This window comes from Aethalodelphis obliquidens, unplaced genomic scaffold (genome assembly GCF_003676395.1).
Source record: "Aethalodelphis obliquidens isolate GAN/ISIS:26980383/991018 unplaced genomic scaffold, ASM367639v1 scaffold17, whole genome shotgun sequence".
Lineage (NCBI taxonomy): Eukaryota > Metazoa > Chordata > Mammalia > Artiodactyla > Delphinidae > Aethalodelphis > Aethalodelphis obliquidens.
In genome coordinates this window covers 29,804,742-29,830,429 of record NW_020837961.1, presented here as the reverse complement: position 1 = coordinate 29,830,429, position 25,688 = coordinate 29,804,742, and the positions used below count along the sequence as shown (strand labels likewise).

The 25,688-nt window shown below is 39.0% G+C and overlaps 1 protein-coding gene across 11 annotated transcripts in view; it reads right to left on the bottom strand.

The window, feature by feature from the left end:
• FHIP1A (FHF complex subunit HOOK interacting protein 1A) overlaps positions 1 to 25,688 on the bottom strand; it is a 278,113-nt gene that overhangs the window by 178,600 nt on the left and 73,825 nt on the right. For 10 of the 11 annotated variants that reach the window (XM_027117171.1, XM_027117175.1, XM_027117173.1 and 7 more), the window contains exon 2: positions 15,827 to 15,953. The gene's annotated coding sequence lies outside the window, so the exon portion shown is untranslated. Of the gene's footprint in view, positions 1 to 15,826; positions 15,954 to 20,989; positions 21,046 to 25,688 lie in introns of those variants that run through there. The other variant, XM_027117172.1, reaches the window with a different exon arrangement.

The following is a 25,688-nucleotide window of genomic DNA, read 5'->3' as shown; positions in this document are numbered from 1 at the left end:
TACGGCACTTGTAAAAAACCTTAATTTAAAGTTATCTACTGTCCAGTCCCTTTCTTAGACCAGGGAAAATTACTAATACTTGAGAGGACTAGTCTCTGGTGCAACTGTTTCCTCCATTTTATCATATATTTTTATCCTTGTAATAATGGTTCAAATATATATATATACATATATGTGTGTGTGTATGTGTGTGTGTGTGTGTGTATGTTTTATTGTCAGTTTCAAATCCATTTTGAAAATAAGCAAAGTTAACCAAAGAATGAAAATGAAAGAATAACTCAATAGTCAGTGCTTCCTTCCTTTCTCCCCCTCCACCTTCCTTCACCATTAGAAGCCCAATGTATACAGTTTTTATCAGTGGGCACAATCCTCTCTACTAGTACCTTGAAAAATGTACAACAGTACTTATGAACAAAAAAGAATACGATAGATTAAACACTTCTAAGTAACACGAGTCAAAGAAGAAATCTCAAGAGAAAATTTAAAATACTAAATGAAAATAAAAATAGAACTTAACAAAATTTGTGAGATGCAGAGAAAGCAGTGCTTAGAGAAAAATTTACAGCATTGAATGCACATATTAGAAAAGAAGAAAGATCTAAAATCAGTAATACAAGCTTCCACCTTAGGAAACTAGAAAAAGAAGAGCAACTTAAATCCAAAGTAAGTAGAAGGAAAAAAATAATAAAAATTAGAGTAAAAATCAATGAAATTGAAAACAAAAAATCAATAGACAAAAATCAATGAAACCAAAAGCTGTCTTTGAAAATATCTCTAAAATTGAGGAACTCTTAGCCAGATTAAGAAAAAAAGACAGAAGACACAAATTATTAATATTAGAAATGAAAAAGCGGTCATCACTACTGATCCCATGGACATTAAAAGGATAATAAAGGAATATTACGGAGAACTCTAGGCCCACAGATTTGATAACCTAGGTAAAAGGGACCAATATCTTGAAAGACACAATCTACCAAAACTCATACAAGGAAAAATAGATCAATGGCCTATATCCATTAAAGAAATTGAATCAATAATTAAGTACCTTCCAAAACACAAACACCAGGCCCAGATGGGTTCACTGGTAGATTCTACCAAACATTTAAGGAGGAAATTATACCAACTCTCTATACTCTCTTCCAGAAGACAGAAGCAGAGAGAATATTTCCTAACTTGTTCTATGAGGCCAGCACTACCCTAATGTTAAAACCAGACAAAGACATTGTAAGAAAGGAAAGCTATAGCCCAATATCTCTCATGAACATAGACACAAAAATCCTAAACAAAATATTAGGAAATCAAATCCAACAATGTATAAAAAAGCATGTGGTACAGAAGGCCTGGGTTTGAGCTTCAGGTTGTCACATACTATTTAGTGGCCCTGGACAAGTCACTAAAACTTACTTTATCATAATTGACACCTGCCTACCTACTGTATAGTACTGAAGAAATCAAATAAGAAAAAAATGTACAGAAGCACATCCAATTACATTGTTACTCCAAACTAGGAAGCACTAATTTAATGAATCACAGCACTGATACCCTGAGCGACAAGAGTCAAGAGTGGGAGTTACTGAAATCAAAGCCACAGGTTTAATCTTGGATGGGCTTCAAATTCCCACTGGTATTCATGGCAACAGACTGTAGCTCCAAGTCTAAGTAGCCACCTCCAGGATGCACAGACAACCACCAGGACCAACACACGCTCCCAAGAAAATGACTTGAAGATGCAGATCCTGCAGACAGTGGCAGGACACCACATCTCTCAGGCACCACCTAAGTGCATGACAACACTGCCATCCTATGTTTCTGTAGAGGCTGCATTTATTTTCCACTAAGTGTTCTGGCAGACTGCTTTATCGGAACCTATTACACAGCCACCAATTTATTCGAAAAGGGGAGAAAATAGACACACACAAAAAAAATTCATTACCCCCAGGATATGTCACAGTTAATGGTAATTAATCAAACTTTTTTCCCTTCCTGTAGAAAACCAGCCACATAAATAACCGTATCAGGGATCAATGGAGCATCTGTTTCATCCCTTAAAAAAGCTACTGGCAGAATGCTGCTCAGATTTTCTGGTATGCTTAAAGAAAACTATTTTCAGACAAGGGAGCTATACTTTTATTTGGAAAAAGAAATCCATAGTCTCTTTCCTAAATGTGTTTTCTATGCCATAATTACATTCTTTTATATATGTGTACACACACATTAACACAGGTGACTTGATCAGAAACGCACATATAAAAAATTTAGGTTAGTGCCAATAAAATAGGAAGATAAGGCTTTAGGAATTTCCTTTGACATTTTAGTAAAGCAAATTTCATTTGGAAATGTTTCTGTACATCTAAATAGCATAACTATACTTATAAAAATGTCTAATCTCCCGAACTCATATCTATTGAACAAAATGAAGGAAAACTGCCCCTTATTTGGCCAAATAAATGGCCAAATTATTCTGCCAACTAACCTAAATTTGGGTGTTTGTATTGCCTTCAGTACTGCTAGCATCACCAAAATTCAAACTCCAAGTATTTTGCTGTCCTCTCCAAAACCAAACCCCATAGGGAGCTTCATCCTCATGCTCCTCAGCAAATTATTTTCACAGTGAAACGTACTTAACCAAGTGCCATTTTAACCAACATCCCTGATAGGTACCCAGGCAGCAGCAGTCCTTTTCAGTGCCTCGGCAACTTTTGTCAGCTAAAAATACCTTAAACATAAAGGGATATGCTAGTGTGGCTATGGTGGGTAACCTATTTGAAAAACATATAATTTAACACTGCCGGCTATTTCATTTATCCTTCTCTGATTTAAGGTATTTCAAAGAATTAGACTTTTCTTTCTGGAAATGTCTGAACATATTTCCTTGAATTCCCTAAAAATATATTTGGCTAGATTAGGTCATTAACTCCAAGAAAAATAAACACTATTATTAATAGCTATGGCTTGGAGAGCAGTTACAGTGTGGCCTGAACTATTTTAACAAATTCATACATTTGCCTTTTAGCTTCTTACTTTGAAGATTGCAAGGTTTCATATTTTAATGAAGATTCTAACAGATAGAAAAATATTGGGGAGTCACAGGAATGTAAGGTACAGCACAGGGAATATAGTCAATAATATTGTAATAACTCTGTATGTGACAGATGGTAACTAGACTTATCCTGGTGACCATTCCATAATATATAAAAATATCGAACCACTATGTTGTACACCTGAAACTAACATTGCATGTCAATTATAACTCAATTTTAAAAATATTAGGGAGGAAGGGAGGTTGATAATGAAATCCCCCTATACAGAGTCAATCTTATTTCACTCTTAAGGATACCCAGGGAACAGAGCCAGTACCAAACACAAGGGAAGGGGACTGCTGCAGAGTCATTTGCAGAGGTGGTCCCTGAATTCATACACGTACCAAATGTTACCAAATATTATTTTAGCTCAGGGTTTCTCAACCTCTACACTACTGATATTGTTAAAGAAAAAATATTCTGACACTTGCTAAACCAGTAAGGAAGATTTTATTCAGGATTATCGCAATGGCTGTCGACTGTTGCAATAGGGGAGAGCGATCAGGTTCAACTCTAAACACTGCAAAGATAGCTGGGAACTTATACTAACAATCAGAGTGAGGGGGTCAAGAGATGGAAAATTACTAAGACAAGACATCAAGGGTAGGGGGATTCTTACCAAACTGACCTAACAGGAGTCTTGCTGAACACAGGCCAGGGTGATCAGACATCAAGGGTGGGGGATAAGGAATTTGATCAGATAACAAGGGTGATCTGGTATGGAAAGCTAGCGGTGCTGGGTTTCACTAAACTGACTCAGCAGAATCTTGCTAAAACTGGGCTAGGCAGGCCAAAGACAGGATGGGGGCCAAGGCTGAGTGAGGCCTAAACAAGAAGGCTTGGAGGCGCCCAACTAAAGTTTGGGAAGGAAAGAGTCTTTGTCAACATCTTGGATCAGTTAAATCTTTGTCTTGAGAGGCCATTCTGTGCATCTGAGGATGTTTTAGCAGCATCTCTGGCCTCTACCTACTGATTGCCAGTAGCACCTCCAACCCCCTCCACCCCCTCCCGCCCCCAGGTTGTGACAATCAAAAATGTCTTGAGACATTGAAACCACTGCTTTAGACCAAGGATTAGCAAACTTTTTCTGTAAAGGGCCAGACAGTAAATATTTTCGGCTTCAAAGAATACATATACATATTCTTCTTTGTCTTTTTTCAACCATTTAAAAATATATAAACTATTCTTAGCTGGTAGATCATAAAAAAATGCAGCAGGCCAGATTTGGTCATTGGTTGCCAAGCTCCACCTCAGACTACCACTTTCCAAGTAGATGTAGACAGTATACATATACTATTATATTCAACAAAATACAGATTTACTTAAACTATGATTTGGGTCTTGGTAACTTTCTATCAATATTATTTTCTCAAAGGAGGAAGAACAGAATTAGAGGCAAAATCTTGTGGCAGTCCACTTTTTTTTTTTTTTTTTTGCGGTATGCGGGCCTCTCACTGTTGTGGCCTCTCCCGTCGTGGAGCACAGGCTCCAGACGCGCAGGCTCAGCGGCCATGGCTCACGGGCCCAGCCGCTCCGCGGCATGTGGGATCCTCCCGGACCGGGGCACGAACCCGTATCCCCTGCATCGGCAGGCGGACTCTCAACCACTGCGCCACCAGGGAAGCCCCACGTATGTTTTTACATTAGAAAAGTAAGCGAATTCACAATAGCCTGGGGAAAACTGCTCCCGCAAATCTGCCCTTTCCGCTCTAAACACAGCCCAAACCTTGCATTTCCATCCCTTGGTCTTCAGATCCCCAACTACATAGCATTGATTTAGGAGTTTGTTTTTGTTGGTGTTTTTTAACTGACACTACTTTGGTTTCTGTTTAACATGTTTTTTCATACTCTATCTCTTCATCTAACATTCTGGAATGCATCTCTAAAATTAATCTATCCCAGGCTACAGAGTCTACGAATATGAAGTAGGTCACTGGAACACCTTATCTTGCTTAAGGGTCAGTTACATTAACCCCCATGTGCCACAATCCTCTCAGCTTTTGCCTCTAGAAACAAATATGTCCTCATATATTAACAGGATTACCCTGGAAATGATGACATGCTAAAAATGACCCTAGGACTATCTAAAGGTTATACTACAATCCAGCTACTGAATGTGAGAATTTAAGCTATGTGGTACTCTTGTTTTTAACAGTTACAACAAATACAACTGAGAAGAAAAAAAAGACCCAGAACCTTGTATATTTCAATTCACTAGATTCCATTAGGCAAGGTCTAAATTACTAGGAAAAATGGAGAAAATATCTCTGAACAAATGCAGTAAAACATGTCTAACCTCATAGGATATATCTGCCATGTGCTTATTCTTCTTTGATAAAACATCAACATTAAAATGTCTCCTTTGGGGGCTTCCCTGGTGGCGCAGTGGTTGAGAGTCCGCCTGCCGATGCAGGGGACACGGGTTCGTGCCCCGGTCCAGGAAGGTCCCACATGCCGTGGAGCGGCTGGGCCCGTGAGCCACGGCCGCTGAGCCTGCGCATCCAGAGCCTGTGCTCCGCAACCGGAGAGGAGAGGCCACAACAGTGAGAGTCCCGCGTACCGCAAAAAAAAAAAAAAAAAAAAAAAAAAGTCTCCTTTGGGAGCTCCCTGGCAGTCCAATGGTTAGAACTTGGTGCTTTCACTGCAGGGGGCATGGGTTCAATCCCTGGCGGGGAACTAACATCCAACAAGCTGAGTGGTGTGGCCAAAAAAAATTTTTTTTAATTCTCCTTTGATGCTGACACTGTAACTAGCAAAGCAGAAGCTTACCATATTCTTTTTTTTTTTTTGGCCACACTGCACAGTTTTCAGGATCTTAGTTCCCCGACCAGGGATCGAATCCGTGCCATCAGCAGTGAAAGCGTGGAATCCTGACCACTGGACCGCAGGGGAATTCCCAGAAGGCATATTCTTTATTTTTGAATTAATTTATTTTCAAATATAAAAACAATATATAGCCATTGCAATATATAGAGCCATTGCAACATATAACCAACAATATATAGAGAGAGAAAATATAAAGATAGTAAAAATCACTCAAAGCACCACCACGAGATAAACTATTTTTAAAGCTTTAATATATTTCTTCCTAGTCTTTTTTCTATACTTTCTAATAATTTCATAAATCTTACTAAGTCGGAAGCATAATATATGTGTGTTTATACACACACTTGGCAAAAGGTTTCAACAAATAAGAGATCTATATTTTTAATGTCTTTCGCTCATTCTTTTATAAATCTATCATAAAAACCCAGAAATCTAGGGACTTCCCTGGTGGTCCAGTGGTTAAGAATCCGCACTTCCATTACAGGGGTCGTGGGTTCGATCCCAGGTGGGGGAACTAAGATCCCACATGCTACGTGGCATGGCCAGAAAATAAATAAATAAAAGTAAAATAAAATAAAAACAGAAATCTAAACAAAGTTATGTAAAAATGTACTGAGTCTCTCATTGAAGATTATTTCTAAGAGTGAAAAACAGGTACAAGCAAAGTGTTCAATAATAAGAGAAGGATTAAATACATATGGGACATCCCTATAATGGAATGAAGGACAACTATTAAAATTGGATTTTTTTTAAGAATTTAATGACTTGAAATTAAATCTTGATTCCTTCTGCTTCCATTTAATTTTACATCCTGAGCATTTTCCCCAGTCATTAAATTCTAAAAATAATCTAATTTATAAAATTTAGATTTTAGATTTCTTAATATCATTGCCAATATTCTAGCAATTTACACTCGCACCAGCAGATTCTAGGGTACATCTCGATGAGCCTTTAAGAAGGTATACTCTTAAATCAACAAGTGCAAATACCTTGAAAATGTATTTCAATAATGATTCATGAAAGTAATTATTTAGATTTTTTAGATGCTTGTAATTAAATCTCCTAAAACATCCAAAAAGTTGCTAATTTTATGTAAAGTGGCTAGAAACAAAAAGCGGTAAGACTCCTTTCAAATCCACATTTTATATATATACATTTCTTTAAGTGCTGACATACTGTTCTGCAAATTACTTACTAAAACTGTCTGTGACCACTTAAGAGGAAATCATCCTAAGCTGTGTAGCAGCTTCTAGTTACCACTCAAAAAGAAGCAACCGAAACAGACAATTAAAACAAAGTTTGGTGAGTCATATGGTAGGGAAAGAATGGCATGCTACGACATCATATAAGAAGCATTTAACCCAACCTGTTGGTTGGAAGGCAAATGGATCAGACAAGCCTTTCCAGGTGAAATGAAATCTAAGCTGAGTCCTGAATATGGAGATGAAGGTGTTAGCCAGGCAAATGGGGCAGTGAGGGAAGAGTACTCCGGGAAGAGGGAAGAGCGTATGCAAAGGCCCAGAGGAAGTAGAGAGAACATGACATATTTCAGGGAGTGCAAGTCGTTTACTACGGCTGGAGCACAGAACTGGAGTGGGAGAGCACTCTTCTTAGGGGCTCCAAAATTACAGAGGCCCTCCCTCTCTGGCCAGACTAGACTCTGGACTTTTTTGTATTGTTCTTTTATTAAAATAAATAGAAACTAAGGACCAAAAGAGGCAGAGACTCTTCCCAGCTCTCTTCCTTGTGGCGAGATTCTTCAAATGGTGGAATTGTCCTGTTCCTCCAAATTGGTGGGGCTTGCTCAACAATGAAGTAGATGATAAGGGGTTTGCCCAACACTGGAGGACCAGTCGAGGAGGGTGAGTCTGGCAGATACAGGCAAGTGTCATGATGAGATTTACTGCTAGGAAGAATAACACTCTGGCAGTAATATAAAGAAATGGATGGAAAGAGGACACCGTTATAACAGCGGAGGTCCGGACGAGAATACCTACGATGGAATGCAGAGAAATGGAAGTGTGCTTTGAAGAGAGACTAAGTAGGTGGACTGGAGAGGACTGAGCGGACGTCCAGGTAAAGGGGAAGGGTAATCCTAGATGTCGAGCTTGGACTACTGAGAAAGGAAGGCAGCAGAGCACAGTGATTAAGATTCCTCGCTCTGGGGCTTCCCTGGTGGCGCAGTGGTTGAGAGTCCGCCTGCCGATGCAGGGGACACGGGTTCGTGCCCCGGTCCGGGAAGATTCCACATGCCGCGGAGTGGCTGGGCCCGTGAGCCATGGCCGCTGAGCCTGCGTGTCCGGAGCCTGTGCTCCGCAACGGGAGAGGCCACAACAGTGAGAGGCCCGTGTACCGCAAAAAAAAAAAGAAAAAAAAAAAAAGATTCCTCGCTCTGGGATTCCATTTCTACCAGATAATGGTTTTGTGACCTTGGGAAAGTTACTTCAACTCCATGTGCTTCAGTTTCTGCATCTGTATAGTGCGAATAACAGTAAAGTCTATCTCAAAGGATTTTGTGAGGAGTTACATGGAAGTTCTCAGAACAGGACCTGGCATGTAGAAGATGCTGGATAAGTATTAGTCATGTAAAGGGTGATGGTGATGCCATTCTCCAAGATGGAGAACACGAGAGGAAGTGCAGATTCCAGGGGAGAAGAATGATGAGTTCAAGCTCGGATATGTTAACCTAATCTGCCTGCAGGACATCCAGGAGGCAGCCGATGACATGGGGCTACAGCTCCGAGGAGAGTTGTGAGTGTCAGATGCTACTTTATAAAGGGTGGTGCTAAGGAGACATCTGAGCAAGGACCTGGCAGACAGGAAGAAGCAGGCCCCAAGGGGACAGCACCTAGTGAGATGTGGAGAAAAGAACTCGGGCAGTCCCTAGGGAACACCGACATTCAAAGGATAGACAGAGGGAAACAGACTGGGAAGGAGCAGTCACAGAGACAAGAGGAAGACTCACAAAAAATAATTCTAATAAAGCTGTACCGTAAAAACTAAAGAAACAAAAACATGAATGACACTGAGATAAGGGCGACATACCACAGTGCACAGGGAATCAGCTTAGAGATTGGAAATCAAGGGTAGGGACAAAAAGATCTCAATAAAAAATAGTATTCCCTAAGAACCAGCATTTACTGTTTACTAATTTTTTTTTTTATAAATTACCTAGAAGAACCACATAGTGAGATCTCCAAGTTTATAGGACGCAGAGAGCTCTTTTAGTGAGCGGACTGCCTTACCAATGAGGATAAGCCTGCGAAAAATCTCATACAGTAATCTGAGTAGCCAAGAAAGAATCACATTTTTCAAGGAAAGAAAGCAGAACATAATGGCTTCACTGAAAAATAATGCAAACTGCATTTTGAAAATAAAGTTCTGGCCCCGAAGCCTTCAGTTACTGAACACAAAAAAAGCCACTTTAAATCACATCACTTTGGGGCTTAGAGGAAACAGAGATAGTCATTGGTCCAGATCGTAGATATGGGAACTATTCTGGAAATCTTGCTGAAAAGCAGATAACTGAGTCATCCAAGACCACTGAGTCAGAATCTCAGGGTACGAGGTTAGGAAAAATGTACCACTTTCTGACAATTTTTAATCAAGCTTACCAGACAATTCACGTGCACACCAACATTTGGGAAGCCCTGATCTGCCTGAGCAGGAGACCAAGGGCTAAAGAAAATGAATGGCTTGGACAACAGCACACAGCTAACGAGAGCATCTAGAGCAGTTCTCAAACTCTAAAACGCATCAGAATCATCCAGAAAGCTTGTTTAATACAAATTTTTGAGCTCTACTCTCAGCGTTTCTGATTCAGCCCAAGAATTCACATTTCTAACAAGTGTCCAGGTGAGGCTGCTACTGCTCACCTGGGGACCACACTTTGCAAACCTCCGGTCTGGACCAGTCATTAGAGACTCTTCTCTGAGTACATCAACTGAATGCAGCCTGTACCCTTAAAGAAAAGGCAGGGTATTTCAGGAATGAGGCTGAAAGTGAAATAGAAAAACATGACAAAATATAAATTTCATACATGTATTCTAAGCCCTTCTGGTCAATTGGAAGAGTCATAGAAAGCTGGAAAAGACCCAGACTAAGCTAGAGTGAAATTATAAGGGTCAGGGAACATGAGAAGAGACCAAAATGACTGAATAAATAAAAAGACTAAATTCACAAAACAAGGTAGAGACAGGTCATGATTTTAAAATCCGTAAAATTATGAAAAGGTATGTGCAGAATGAACAAATTTCAGAATGACAGCATTAGGCAGCTGGTTTGATTATTTGACTGTGAGAAGTCGTTTTTAAGTCTCTTTTTTGTGTTATTTACTCAGAACATCCCAAAACAGTCTTGACGCTAAATTTTAACTCAAAACAACTTTTGAAAATGGTTTCCCACTGGTCCCACACAAAGCCAGGGAAGCCACGGAGAAACATTCCTCACTCACCACCTCAATTCTGCATGACTCAGACATTCTGGTATTACATTAGAAAGAACAGCATTCCAAGGCTACTCTAACTGCTCCTCTTTTCTCATATAGACAGCCCTTAACCCTGAAACACTACATTCAAATACAGAATTCTCTCAACAGCTCAGAATATCTGTAATTGCCTCTGTCTACCTGCTATTTGTCTCACTGTTCTGAGAACACATCCAAAATCCATAACGATGAATTCCACTGACAGCATCTCCTCAGGACTGTCATGCACATATTACATCATACTGTCTTCACCTCTTTTCAAACCCATTTTCCACTTGTGGTTCTTACTGTGCTACCTCTAGTATCCGCTGTCATTTCCTCCAAAGAAATACACCTAAGTGTTAGATACTTTCATTATCCATTTTACTCCTACATCCAGCTAAGCTGCTCCCTCTACCTTCTAAGTATCCTTGCCCAGGCTTTCCTCTTTGTTACATATATTTGCTTTTGTACTCTCCCCACCCAACTCCCAACACCCTCCTGTCTTCCCCAAAATAACCTGACTTCCAAAGGCACAATATCTGGTTTTTGACCTTTTCAAAGCCAGTGTAAATATCATTCTGTCAACACATACACTGCTATTTAGAGCTAAGAGGCAAAAACAGGATCTAAGTAACTTCTGCTACCCAGACAGGTGAATGGTTCAAGCTGGCTTAGGTTTTTCCCAGGATTCATTACAGGCTATTCTTCATCATAAGAATGTCGATTCTGCTTCTGGCCTTGAAACTAAAGCTTCCTAAGACATTAGAGGATCTCTCATTGGCCAAGCCCTATAAAAGGACACAGACACAAACAGACAGACAGACACACACACACACACCCCTACCTGAAGACCAAAACTCAGAGTTTACCATCATCAAATTCCAAATATAATAAGTCATTGCCCACCAAATAACTAACATAAAACTTAAACACAGGCTCTATGCTTACCTACAATTATTAAATCTCAGTCTAAGGTGAGCTTCAAATCTATGCAATACTGTTTTGTTTCTGAAATATATTCTTAATTAGAAGCAAGAGACTTTATGGGAACTGCTATATAGATCCAACAGTGACATTATGACTGTCTGTTTGTCCTTTCCTTATCCTAAACTGTCTTTAAAAATACAAACTTCACTGCAATAAGTAGTGTTGGGAAAACCAGATATGCACATGCAAAGGAATGAATTTGGACCTTTACTCTACACCATATAAAAAAAGTAACTCAAAATGAATCAAAGACCTAAAATAAGACTTAAAACTATGAAACTCTTAGAAGAAACATAGGGGAAATGCTTCATGATACTAGACTTGGTAATGATTTCCTGCATAAGACACCAAAAGCATAGACAACAAAAGTGAAAACAGACAAATTGGACTACATCAAAATTTAAAACTTCTGTGCATCAAAGGACATAATTAACAGAGTAAAAGGGCAGCCTACAGAATGGGAGGAAATATTTGTAAACCATATATCTGATAAAGGGTTAATATCCAGAATATGTAAAGAACTCCTACAACTCAACAACAAAAAGACAAATGACCCAATTAGAACATGGGCAAAGGACACTGACTAAACATTTTTCCAAAGAAGATATGCTAACAAGCATATGAAAAGATGTTTAACATTACTAATCATTACGGAAATGCAAATCAAAACCATGAGATATCAGGATGGCTACTATCAAAAAACAAAACAAAACAAAAAACAGTGTTGGTGAGGATATGGAGAAACTGGAATGCTTGTGTACTATTGGTAGGAATACAAAATGGTGTAGCTGCTGTGGAAAACATTATGGTGGTTCTTCAAAAAATTAAAAATAGAATTACCATATGATCCAGCTATTCTACTTCTAGATATATACCCAAAATAGCTGAAAGCAGGAATTCAAACAAATATTTATATACCCATGTACAAGTAGCATTATTCATAATAGCCAAAAGGTTGAAGCAACCCAAATGTCCATCAATGAATGAATGGATGCACGAAATGTGGTGTGTATGTGTATTTATGTGTGTGTGTATGTGTGTGCATGCGTGTGGGTATAATGGAATATTATTCAGCCTTAAAAAGGAAGGAAATTCTAACACATTCTACAACATGGATGAACCCTGAGGACATTACTCTAAGTGAAATAAGCCTGTCACAGGAAGACAAACACTGTATGAATCCACTTCCATGAGGTATCTAGAAGAGTTAAATTCATAGAGACAGAAAGTAGAATGGTGGTTGCCAGGCACTGGGGGAGGGAAGAATGGGGAGTTGTTTAATAGGTAGAGAATTTCAGTTTTGCAAGATGAAAACATTCTGGAAATTGGTTGCACAATAATGTGAATATACTTAACAATACTGGAACTATACACTTAAAAATGGTTAAAATGGTAAATTTTTGTGTTGTGTATTTTAACACAATTTTTTAAGTACAAACAATGAAATATTTTCTTGTAATAGACTTAACTTATAAATCTATAGTCACATTTTTATCTTACATAAAGTGTATTATCTCTTAATATTAACATGCACAGAATGCTGTAATATTATATATGTCTTTGAAAGTAAAGGTATAATCTGTAGAATTGAAAATATCTAAAAAATAACACATTTTATACACAAAGCTTACATTCTGTAAAATTAATAACTTTATAGGAAGGGTTACTAAAGAATGCACATGATAATGAAAATAACATGGCATCAAAGTCTAGTACTTGATGTTAATACTCCATTTCATGTAGGGTATTCAAAGAGCTTCATAAAATCTCAGAGCACTATAAAGAAAGGATTTCACCTGTCTAAACCATAAATTGCACAGCAAAGCTTTCATCACAATGTTTACTGAAAAATGCTTGACTGGATGCTAGAGTAGCATAGCACAGACTCCAGGGCCTCTAATACCTACCTTTGGTGCTCCAAGGACAATGGTGCTTCAAGGACAAAGGACGACTCTGCCTGAAAAAGTTTCAACGTCACACCCCCTACCGGACTCTTAATCGCCCTCCCCACCAAGTTGCGGTGGTTACGAAATTCCTGAGCCCACCTGGGCGACGGGACCTGTCCCAAATAAGGAAAGGCATCTGCCCTGTCCCACTCCCACCCTATAGAAGGAAGGTATATGTGCCTCAACCAATCAGTAAACGAAATTTTCACCTTGGACCGTTCTTTTATTTTCTGCCTATAAAAACTGATCAATAGCACATGTTTGGGCTCGACTCTCCCAGACTACTAGGAAGTCAGCCCGCTGTTCTGGCAGTGACCCCTCTCTCTAATAAATTCTATCTTCTTTACATTCTGCCTTGTGTCTGGAAATTCTTTTCCAACTCGCGTTCGGACCACGACACTACCCCGTTGCTCTTTACCCTCCATCTGAATAAGATATCTGACGTACGACTTACTGGCAAATTAAGAAGATATTTCATAAAGACATTTCAAAAAACTTAGTATTCAGCATCTAGAGGTTAAAAAACAGATTTATCTATTTGCATCCAATGAAAAATATATCCATTTTGAATTTAGACATAAAGTTCAAAGTATAGCTTTATTCAGTTACATTCTTAATTTCATCTAATAATAAGCTATTTGAGAACGTAACCCTGTGTCACAACAGTATACTAAAAGTACTGGCACTGTTTTATTCAAAGCAAAAATTAAGGTGATTACAACACCTTTAAAACCAAAAATACAAAGATTAGGTACAACTATGCTTTTATTGCATTGGGGGTGTCAATCTTGGGTGGTATTTACTTGTAAAACGCAGATTCCCAAACCCTTCCCCCTAGCACTCTGATTCAGATTCTGACACACTAGATGGTGGCCTACTAATTTGTATTTTCAATGTGCTTTTTAACAAGCACTCTAACAAGGCTTTGAGAAACAATGCAAAACACACCTCTAATAAGATGCTAATTACAGTGCCTTAGAGGTATACCTTATGAGGAAGTTAAATATCATCTTATTCAACCTGATAAACACAGGAATCCTTTCTACAATACTAACAGATAGACTGATTGATCAATTTTAATAAGAAAGAATACCAACATTTATATACAAATAAATAGCATATGCTTCTCTGTAAAATACAAGTCTAATCACTTATTTTAACAAGACTACCATTGCTTGAAACTTAGAGTCACCTCTTTCGAGAATTAACTTTCAATACAGTGTATAAGCCTTCAAACACATATACAATTATAAAAAGAGAAACTGGTTTCATTACGTTATTGCTCCTGATCAAAATTAGAACTCCCCAGATTCCGTAGCTCTGAAGACATTTAGATTACTTCCCAAATACACCCTCACAGGGTTGAGATTTGCCACCACAGAAAATAGGATGTTTAGATACATGTTTATGTATGGCCAAGTCGCTTTGCTGTGCACCTGAAACTATCACAATATTGTTAATCGGCTATACTCCAATGTAGTTTAAAAAGAAAGAAAATAGGGGCTTCCCTGGTGGCACAGTGGTTAAGAATCCGCCTGCCAATGCAGCAGACACGGGTTCGAGCCCTGGTCCGGGAAGATCCCACATGCCGCGGGGCAACTAAGCCCATGCGCCACAACTACTGAGCCCGCGTGCCTAGAGCCCCTGCTCCACAACAAGAGAAGCCACCGCAATGAGAAGCCCGTGCACCACAACGAAGAGTAGTCCCCACTCACCGCAACTAGAGAAAGCCCGTGTGCAGCAACGAAGACCCAACACAGCCAAAAATTAATTATTATTTTTTTTTAAAAAGAAAGAAAATAGGATGTTTAAAAGAATGCTACCAGAAGATCAAGATGCAGTTCCCAAAGAAAAAATGTTTAAATGTTTTGAGAAGAGGAGAGAGTGTAGCCTCTCAGAAACACTGCTTTGAACAAGATAATGTTCACCTCTGTGGACAGGCAATGTTGCCTGCCATTCCAGTAAACAAAGAATGTTGCTGCCATTCTAGTAAACAAGGACCAAGCCATCAGCTGCTGCAGCATCCCACCCCACCACCACTGATGGTACGCCCTGAGGGGAATTCAGGATAGAGAAAAACAGGAAGCATTTTGTGCTTTGGATACTGGCCCTAGATAGTTAGGATGCATATCTAAGGAATAATTTTATTCAGCCCAGATTCTTACATCTCCCCATACACAGAAAAGCATTAAAATCATTAACTTGCAATGTCTGTTTTTGTGATTAGCAGTTATCTTTTGATGTTCAACTACATTTTTGTTCCAGCCCAATACACCTATGCATCCTGGCTCCTCCCTAAACTCTCTGGAGCAGCTCCTCAGAGGTATCTGAGAGGCTGTCTCCTGGCCTATAGTCCTCAGTAAGGTCCCCGAATAAAATTTAACTCGAAACTTCCAGGTTGTGCATTTTTCTTCTGTCAACACTTGGATGTGTAAATTCAAGTAGGCTTACTTTTTTTTAAGTTTATTACTGAACATTACTGAACACATCTCAATAGTAATAAGAAAAGATGACATTACCTGTGAGTGCTCTCTTCACGAGCCTTCTGCTAGGTTGCGTTTGCTTACTTCACTCTATCAGAGGGGTAGAAAAGATTTCTCCAACACTTGGCACTGCTGGCAACGCCCAGAAGAAGACTTCCAAAATCTACAGAAAGGAATTAAAAAAAAAAAAAGCCCCAGAATCACTGATACACCACAAAAAAAACCCAATCTAAATTTCTCCAGTTTTTCTCCCCCATATTTACCACCATTTGTTGTGCACTGAGTGGGTTCTCCTCAGATTGCACTTATTATTAAAAAAAAGTTATAAACAAGGGACCTCCCTGGTAGTCCAGCGGTTGAGGGTCCGCACTCCCAGTGGCAGGGGGCGTGGGGGAGTGGGGAGGTGGCAGGGTTTGACCCCTGGTCGGGGAGCTGGATCCCGGGTGCCCCAGCTAGGAGCCTGCATGCCACAACTAAAGATCCCGCATGCTACAATGAGGATCCCGCAAGGGGCAACGAAGATCCTGCGTGCCACAGCTGAGACCCAGCACAGCCAGACCAATAAATAAATAAATATATATTTTTTATATTTTTTAAGTTATATGCAAAAATCAAATCTTTACTTAGAATTCTGAATGCTAGCCAGAAATGAAAGACTCCTACTGGGTAGCAGAAAGTAGAGAAGGATTCTTCTGTCCTCCAAGAGATGGTAAGTAATTATATACTTCTTTTAGAAGAGAAAAAAATGTGAAACTAAATAAATCCATATCCATGCATCAGCAGCATCATAGTATAAGGACAACAAAATATAAAATAGCAAGGAGAGGATCACAAATAACTTTCGTAACCTACTTTTTTAAAAGTGTGATACTCCCCAAATATTCCCTGGTACCTCTGACCTATCCAAACACTGAGAGTTGAAAGTTTAGTTTCTGCCATCCCATGGGTAAAGTTTACTTTGGTCTTAGACGCACATTTCATATCATCAGGCCTAACTGGGAAGATAAGTTTCACAATACAAATGCATGGCTTAATCCCTACTGTACAGGCAGAAAAACATAAGCTTAAAGAAGGCTGGGAAATTATCCCACCTAAGATAAACAGTGCAGAGAAGAGGTGTCCCGGAAAGGACAGCAAAGAGACTAACCCCAAGCGGTTAGAGCATGAAAGGCAGAAGCTAATGCAAATGCTGAACAAACCCCATGAGAAGCCGCTATTCTAGATCAGAACAGGTGCAAGCTAGAGACAATGACCAAGAAAAAACAATTTTTAAGAAAACAATAAATACTATACTTAGTTAAAGCATGGGAACCATTTAAATGCCCAATAACTGGGGAAGAAGAGTTAAGTAAATGTGACAAAAAGACATAATTTAGTTAACCACGATTTTGTTAGCTGTCAGAAAATTTTGAGTTTTAATAAAGTGAGAAAACGCCACTTATCACATAAAGAAGAAAGAAAAAACAGAGTACAATGCTGTAATTACATATGATCACGATCACTTACACAAAGCAAGAAACAAGAAGCAACTTGTTCTGATATAGTTAGAAGTATTTATAAGTGAAATTTCCCCGACTTTAGATGGGTTAAGGTGAGCAATTCAAGTCAGGGTCTAGTACAACAAATAGGTCTTTTCAAAATCTCTGCGTAGCAAGGATGCACCACTCACTAACATAATAATTTTTCTGGAACAGCCCTGTATATTAAAGGATGGTTCCCTATAAGTCACTGTAAGAGGTTGTGTGTGTGTGTGTGTGTGTGTGTGTGTGTGTGTGTTTGACCTATAGATATCTCAAAGACTTGGAATGCAATACCTTTTCTTATAACAAATGTTTTGTGAAAGGGAAAAAAATGGAGGAAGGGACCTCAACTTGACCTAAAGCTTCAAAACTAGGCACAGTTGTAATGCCTGGGCACCAAAGAGTGCGTATGGGGCATGAGAAGCAAAGGATAACATTTGACAAGCAAATAAACAAATTCTTCTTATTAAAATTTTGTCAGTACCTTCAAATCCACCCTCTTCACTCTACTCAATTATAAAGCACCTGGGGGCTTCCCTGGTGGCGCAGTGGTTGAAAGTCTGCCTGCCGAAGCAGGGGACACGGGTTTGTGCCCCGGTCTGGGAAGATCCCACATGCTGCGGAGCGGCTGGGCCTGTGAGCCATGGCCGCTGAGCCTGTGCGTCCAGAGCCTGTGCTCCGCAATGGGAGAGGCCACAACAGTGAGAGGCCCGCATACCGCAAAAAAAAAAAAAAAAAAATTATAAAGCACCTGGGACCTTGCAGTATAATTCATAATCAAATCTCCGGGCATTTATTCGCAAGCCGTTTTAAAATGGCTTACAAGCAAGAGAATTCTACTTCTTCCATAATACCATATGAACTGTTTTATCATCGTGTCCTGGAGAGAGACAGGCTCTCCTACCGCCTCTTAAGAATTACAGATTGCTTCCAGATGCTTTTCAGGTGATTTCAAGCCTTTTCTCATTCTGTGACTCTTGAATTACGAAAGGGCATCTCTAATTCATGAGAAATACTGCTCCCACTTCAGTGTCCATTAACATACATTCTCCCCTTCCACTACATTGTAGGCACTCACACACGTATGCTTTTAGTTAGGTAATAATGCCTCCCTGTGTATCAGTCAGGGCTTTACTGAGAACCACTCATATTTTACCATCGTGATTCCGCTAGCAGCCACACTTTGAGACTTCAAAGGAGGCTGAGTCCCTTGACAGTGATGCACAGAATGACATCAAAAGCAAGGTTAAACAAAACTCAAGTAAAGGGAAAGGACTCTCTTAAAATTCACTGGGTCTTGGTAATTCTCTCATTATCACCTCATTTAAAAACAAAGTATGTCTCCTGCTAAAATGTGGGGAAGTTGGCAGTTAACAATTCAGTCACACTCAAATCTCTGCCCAGGCAAGTGCTTTCCTTCTAACAAAACGTGCTATCTCCACACAGCAAAACCAAATCCAGCCTCAGAATCCTTCTGGGCAGTGGCTATGTCACATCCCTAAATTCAACAGAGGAACAAAATTTAAACCTCATTTCCAGATGGCATAAATTCAGTGAATTCAGACCTCTACTGTGCTGAGTGCATAAATCTGTTAACAGGCAAAGAGTGCACAAAAAGCACAGCAAACCGCCAAATGAACACTGTGTGTTGTGGGCAGAGAGAATTAATATCCACATCACAGATTTCTCTCTGTATCGACGAAATGAATGCAGAGGGGCGTTTTTACAGGAGGTGTGGATTTTTCCATAGCACTGGATTAACTGACCAGTGTTATAATCAAGTGCTTTCCTGGAGAGTAATTAACAAATCAATCAATCAACTACAAGTTTTCAAATACGTGGAGTTGAAGATGAGTTAATTATTGAATAATTTCATTCTCCAAAAGAGCCGGTGACAGGTTATGTGGAAACTTGCAGAGAAGAACAAAATGTTCTACCAAGGCCCACAGTCTTCACTATTCCACTTAATATTAATAAGGGACTTCCCTGGTGGCGCAGTGGTTAAGAATCCGCCTGCCGATGCAGGGGACACAGGTTTGAGCCCTGGTCCGGGAAGATCCCACATGCCACAGAGCAACTAAGCACATGAGCCACAACTACTGAGCCCACGTGCCACAACTACTAAAGCCCACGTGCCTAGAGTGCGTGCTACACAACAATGAGAAGCCCACACACTGCAAATGAAGAATAGCCCCCTCTCACTGCAACTAGAGAAAGCCCCAGCCTGCGTGTGGCAACAAAGACCCAACACAGCCAAAAATAAATAATTTAAAAAATAATTAATTTTTAAAAAAGAATATTAATAATAACTCAAGAGTCTTAAAATGGTTGGATCTAAACTCAGTCCCTGAATTTTATAGATGATAAAAATAAAGCACAGGGAAGCTAAGTGACTTTAGGGAAGACAGAGGTAGAACCCGTATCTTCCAACCCACGGTGATGCGATCTTCTCCACATTAAACTCACAATTCCTCAACTATCTACCCATTAAGTCTATTTCATTTCCCTCAAACAGCAAAGCTTTTAAAGCTTTGGGAAAAGTGGAACCAAATGAAGCTTCAACCTCCAGTTTCCATCCAATCAATCCCTGAGATTTTACATTAATTATATAGATTCTCTTCTTCACCCAAGAAATACAGTGTAATTTGGATCACCTTGGGAAGGTCCCAACCATGAAACAAATGAGTGAGCTACAGCACATCACCGAGGAGGAAGAGCAGACAGAGACAGACTACAGCCATCTCAGAAATGAATCAAGGATACTGACTGATCAAAATAAACAACGGGGCTTCCCTGGTGGCACAGTGGTTGAGAGTCCGCCTGCCAATGCAGGGGACGCGGGTTCGTGCCCCGGTCTGGGAAGATCCCACATGCCGCAGAGCAGCTGGGCCCGTGAGCCATGGCCACTGAGCCTGCGCGTCCGGAGCCTGTGCTCTGCAACGAGAGAGGCCACAACAGTGAGAGGCCCGCGTTTAAAAAAAAAAAAAAAAAAAATGAATAACGAAGATTAACAAAATCAAAATCTAAGTATTAAGTGCTATTTCCCAATGTAACAACTATTCCTAAGATGTTTCTTAAAGAAAAAAATGTAGTGTTCATTGTTGTTTAAGGTTGTGTAATCAAGCAGATTTGGAAAATGCGACATTCTAAAATATCCCTCTTGAACATTCACAAAGCGCATCACGTGTATAAAGGCTCGAAGAAGGCCTACAGGAAAGAAGCCCACTTAGTTTTGTTTAATATATACAACGTTTCCCAATCTTATTTGACATCTTCTGTTTGCAGAACCTGTACTGACATTCTCCAAGAAGCATCCTTCAGGAAGCACATATAGCATTTTTGATGAATAACATGGCATCCATTAAGCAGCATTTATAGTGAGATTGGCTTCCTCTTCCAGACCCAACTGTTAAAAATCAACTCTTGGGACTTCCCTGGTGGTCCAGTTGTAAAGAATCTGCCTTGCAATGCAGGGGACACAGGGTTAGATCCCTGGTCAGGGAACTAAGATCCCACATGCCACAGGGCAACTAAACCCGTTCACCACAACTACTGAGCTCATGCACCTCAACTAGAGCCTGCGTGCTGTAAACTAGAGAGCCCACATGCCCTGGAGCCTGTATCCCACAAATAGAGAAGAGAAAACCCACACGCCACAACTAGAGAGAAACCCGCTCACCACAACGAAAGATCCCGCACCGCAACGAAGATCCCGCGTACTGCAACTAAGACCCGGCACAGCCTAAAAAATAAATAAATAATAAATCTTAAAAAAAAAAAATCAACTCTTGAGGTAAAGGACCCTGTGATTACAATGAAAATAACAACCACCACCACCAAGTAATAAGTGCTAAGTGCAAGGCACTGTGCTAACTACAATTTTTTTTTGAGAAGGGGTAGGATGTATTCAAATTCAAATTATACTCCCCAGAGCCTGTATCTATTCATAAACAAGAAAACATTTTTTAACAAATAAACATATCACATACACTGTTCTGTACCTTGCATTTTTCACCAAACAACATATATTGGAAATGACACATAAAGAGATTCACTGGTATCTTTTTATGACTGCACAGTTTTCTAATGTACAGCAGTACAGTAACACAATGTACTAATTCAGTCTCCCATGGATGAACATTTTGGTTGTTTCCAATCTTTAGTCATTTTATAAACATTACTACATAAGTATCTCTGTACATAAATCATTTTCTCATGAATGTAATATGTATGTATATGTAGGATACATTCATAGTATATATGAATGTATGTATATCTAGAGGAATGTACTCAATATTTGTACCTAGGATAAATTTCTAGAACTGGAGCTCCTAGTCAAAGGTATGAGATTTTGCCAAACTGCCCACTAAAGAGACTATTGTTTTGCACTCATTATCTCTACAGAGTAGGTTACAGAACTTCTTAATCTTTGCCCATCTAATAGTGATGAACGGTACCTCGGTTTAGTTCTAATGTGACTATCTCTTATAATGAGCAGAGTTAAGCATCTTCTTCATATGTTTAAAAGACACTGTTATCTCTCTTTCTGTAGACTATATCCTTTGTCCACTTTTCTACTGGGTTGTTGGACTTTTTCTTATAGATTTGTAGAAGCTCTTTATTAGGGAAATCAGTCCCTTTGTGATATGAGGAGCAAAATTTTTTCCCCATTTTCTTGTTCTTTGTCTTCCCTTATGCAGGATTTTTCTGTTAGTTTTTTAATGTAATCAAGTTTATCAATCTCTTATGGCTTCTCTCTTTTCTGTCTTACTTAGAAAGGCCATATACACTCCAAGATTATAAAATAACTTTCCCATGTTTTCTTCTATAATATACTTTATTTTTAAAATTTCTGTTTAATATAGATCAATTTTGGTGTAACACTTAAGATATTGCTCTAAATAGCTTTTTCTTCCCCCCGTCCAGATGGCCGCCTGGTTATCCCACCACTGTTTACTAAACACAGCATCTTTCTCCAATTAACTTGATATTTGGTAACACAAATGTTTCAATTATTGTAGCCTTAGAGTATGTTTTAATCTCTTTTTCAGAATCGGCCTACCTATTCATGCTTACTTATTTTTCCATGTGAGCACAGAATAAGGTTGTTTAGCTCCCCCAAAGTCCTGTTGTTATTTTTATTGGAATTACATTAAACATACACATTAATTTAAGGAGAACTGGCATCTTTATATCCAAGAATACGATAGGCCTTTTCATATCTTTTTTGTATCCCTCAGGAGCATTTTTAAACTCCTTCACACATATTATACATATTTTTTAAGTTTATTCTTAGGTATTTTATCCTTTTTATGGTAAATTTTTTCTTCCACTACATTCAAACTAGTTGTCAGTATATATGAAAGCTATGAATGCTGACATATTACTTTGGTATCCAGGCACATTTATAAATTATCTTATAAATTATCTTATTCTTTATAATTAGTTTTTCACTTGATTCTCTTGGGTATTCTAGTCATATATTCCTATCATTTATTTGGAAATGATAGGAATATATGACTAGTTTTTATACCTTTATAACTTTATTTTCTTTCTGTTGTCCACCTACATTAACTTGTGATTCCAAAACACCATTAATAAAGAGTGAAAATAGTGGACATCCTTATTTTGTTTCTGGCTTTAATGGTCTCAAATTTCCTATTAAGCCTGAGATGGTTTTTAGATTGAGAAAGACATATTTTACTAAGAATACTTTCCTACTATATTTTGACGGTTTTTTTAAAAAATCAATAATGATACTGAATTTTATCAGATGTCTTTTCTATAAAAATGATCATATGATTTTTTCTATTTACATTTAACAAGATGATGAATATCTTTAATAAATTTCATACTACTGAACCCTCCTGCATTCCTAAAACAATCCTCACTTGTTATGGCGTATTATTCTTTTAATGTGTACAAAGCACACAAACGTCATCTCACTCCATCCTCTAAGCAGCCCCGCAAGGTATGTTTTGGCACCATGGCTGCACGGGCCCTCACCCACCGTACTCCCGCTCTCCTCACTGCTCCCCCTCCAGGACTGTGCCGCTCCTGCCAGACCTGCTGTTCCCGGAGATCCTCCATCCCCAGATAGCCTCCTCTATCCTTCCTCTCTCCATGTACGCCTCTGCCGACACAGCACCTCCACACAAAGGCCCTCCCTGTCTACTGTCTACCCCATGTAAAACAGACAGGAAACACCTTCCGATCTTGTCACTCATTCCCTGACCCTGTTCTATTTCTGTTTGTAGCAACTGTCACCATCTAGCATATATTATATTTCACTTCTATTAATTTACATTCCATCTCCCCCAGTAGAATGTAAGCTCCATTAAGAGAAGGAGTTTCATCTCCATTAAGAGCAGGAGTTTCATCTTCTAGGCCTGGCACACAGAAACTACTTAATATTTGTTGAATTAGGGAATGAACAAATGAATAAATGAATGAACACCCATTTTATAGACAAGAAAGCTGAAGCTTAAAGAGATGAAGTAAAATCATTCACTGGCAGAGCGGGGACTGAAACCCAAGTCAAACTTCCAATTCCCTACCCCTAACCCTTAAAACAAATGACAGGTGATTTTAGGCCACAGAAAATGCTCATATATCTTATGAATACGAAAGTGCAAGTTAGTGACTCCATTGAAAGTAGATGTCTCTTTACAAGGTAAGCAAAAGAATCAGAAGATGGCGCCCATAGACTGGCTTTGGAGCCCAAAGAGATAATCTCCAGCCCTACACTTGTCCAACACAGTCACCGCTAGCCATGCATGGTTACTGGAACTTGGGATGTGGTGTCAGCGACTACGGAACTGAAAGTTTAATTTTATTTCATTTTAATTAATTTAAATCTACAAACTGATACTAGTGGGAACCCACTTTTTCTTTCTTTTTTTTTCCATGGCGGGAATATTTTTAATAGTACAAAATACAAAACAACCCAAATATCCATCAGCGGTAGAATGGATAAATAACGGTATATTTATACAATGGAATACCTTACAGCAATGAAGATGAATGACCTACAACTACATTCAACAATTCCCTTGATTCTCACTAACATAATGTGGGGGGGGGGGAAGCCATAAAAGATTATGGTGAATCTAGTTCTTTTTAATTTTTGAATTTTATTTTATTTTTTTATACAGCAGGTCCTTATTAGTCATCCATTTTATACACATCAGTGTATACATGTCAATCCCAATCTCCCAATTCATCACACCACCAGCCCCAACCCCTGCCGCTTTCCCCTCTTGGTGTCCATACATTTGTTCTCTACATCTGTGTCTCAATTTCTGCCCGGCAAACCAGTTCATCGGTACCATTTTTCTCAGTTCCACACACATGCATTAATATAAAATATTTGTTTTTCTCTTTCTGACTTACTTCACTCTGTAGGAAGTCTCTAGATTCATCCATGTCTACAAATGACCCAATTTCGTTACTTTTTATGGCTGAGTAATATTCCATTATATATATGTGCCACATCTTCTTTATCTATTCGTCTGTAGATGGGCATTTAGGTTGCCTTCACGACCTGGCTATTGTAAATAGTGCTGCAGTGAACATTGGAGTGCATGTGTCTTTTTGAATTATGGTTTTCTCTGGCTATATGCCCAGTAGGGATTGCTGGGTCATATGGTAATTCTATTCTTAGTTTTGTAAGGAACTGAGATACTGTTCTCCATAGTGGCTGTATCAATTTACATTCCCACCAACAGTGCAAGAGGGTTCCCTTTTCTCCACACCCTCTCCAGCATTTGTTGTTTGTAGATTTTCTGATGATGCCCATTCTAACTGGTGTGAGGTGATACCTCATTGTAGTTTTGATTTGCATTTGGCTAATAATTAGTGATGTTGAGCAGCTTTTCAAGTGCTTCTTGGCCATCTGTATGTCTTCTTTGGAGAAATGTCTATTTATGCCTTCTGCCCATTTTTGGACTGGATTGTTTGGATTTTTAATATTTAGCTGCATGAGCTATTTATATATTTTGGAGATTAATCCTTTGTCCATTAATTCGTTTGCAAATATTTTCTCTCAAACTGAGGGTTGAATTTTTTCTTCTTTGTAGTTTCCTTTGCTTTGCAAAGGCTTTTAAGTTTCATTAGGTCTCATTTGTTTATTTTTGTTTTTATTTCCATTACTCTAGGAGGTGGGTCAAAAAGATCTTTCTGTGATTTATGTCAAAGAGTGTTCTTCCTATATTTTCCTCTAAGAGTTGTATAGTGTCTGGTATTACATTTAGGTTTCAAATCCATTTGGAGATTATTTTTATGTATGGTGTAAAGGAGTATTCTAATTTCATTCTTTTACATGTAGCTGTCCAGTTTTCCCAGCACCACTTATTGAAGAGACTGTCTTCTCTCCACTG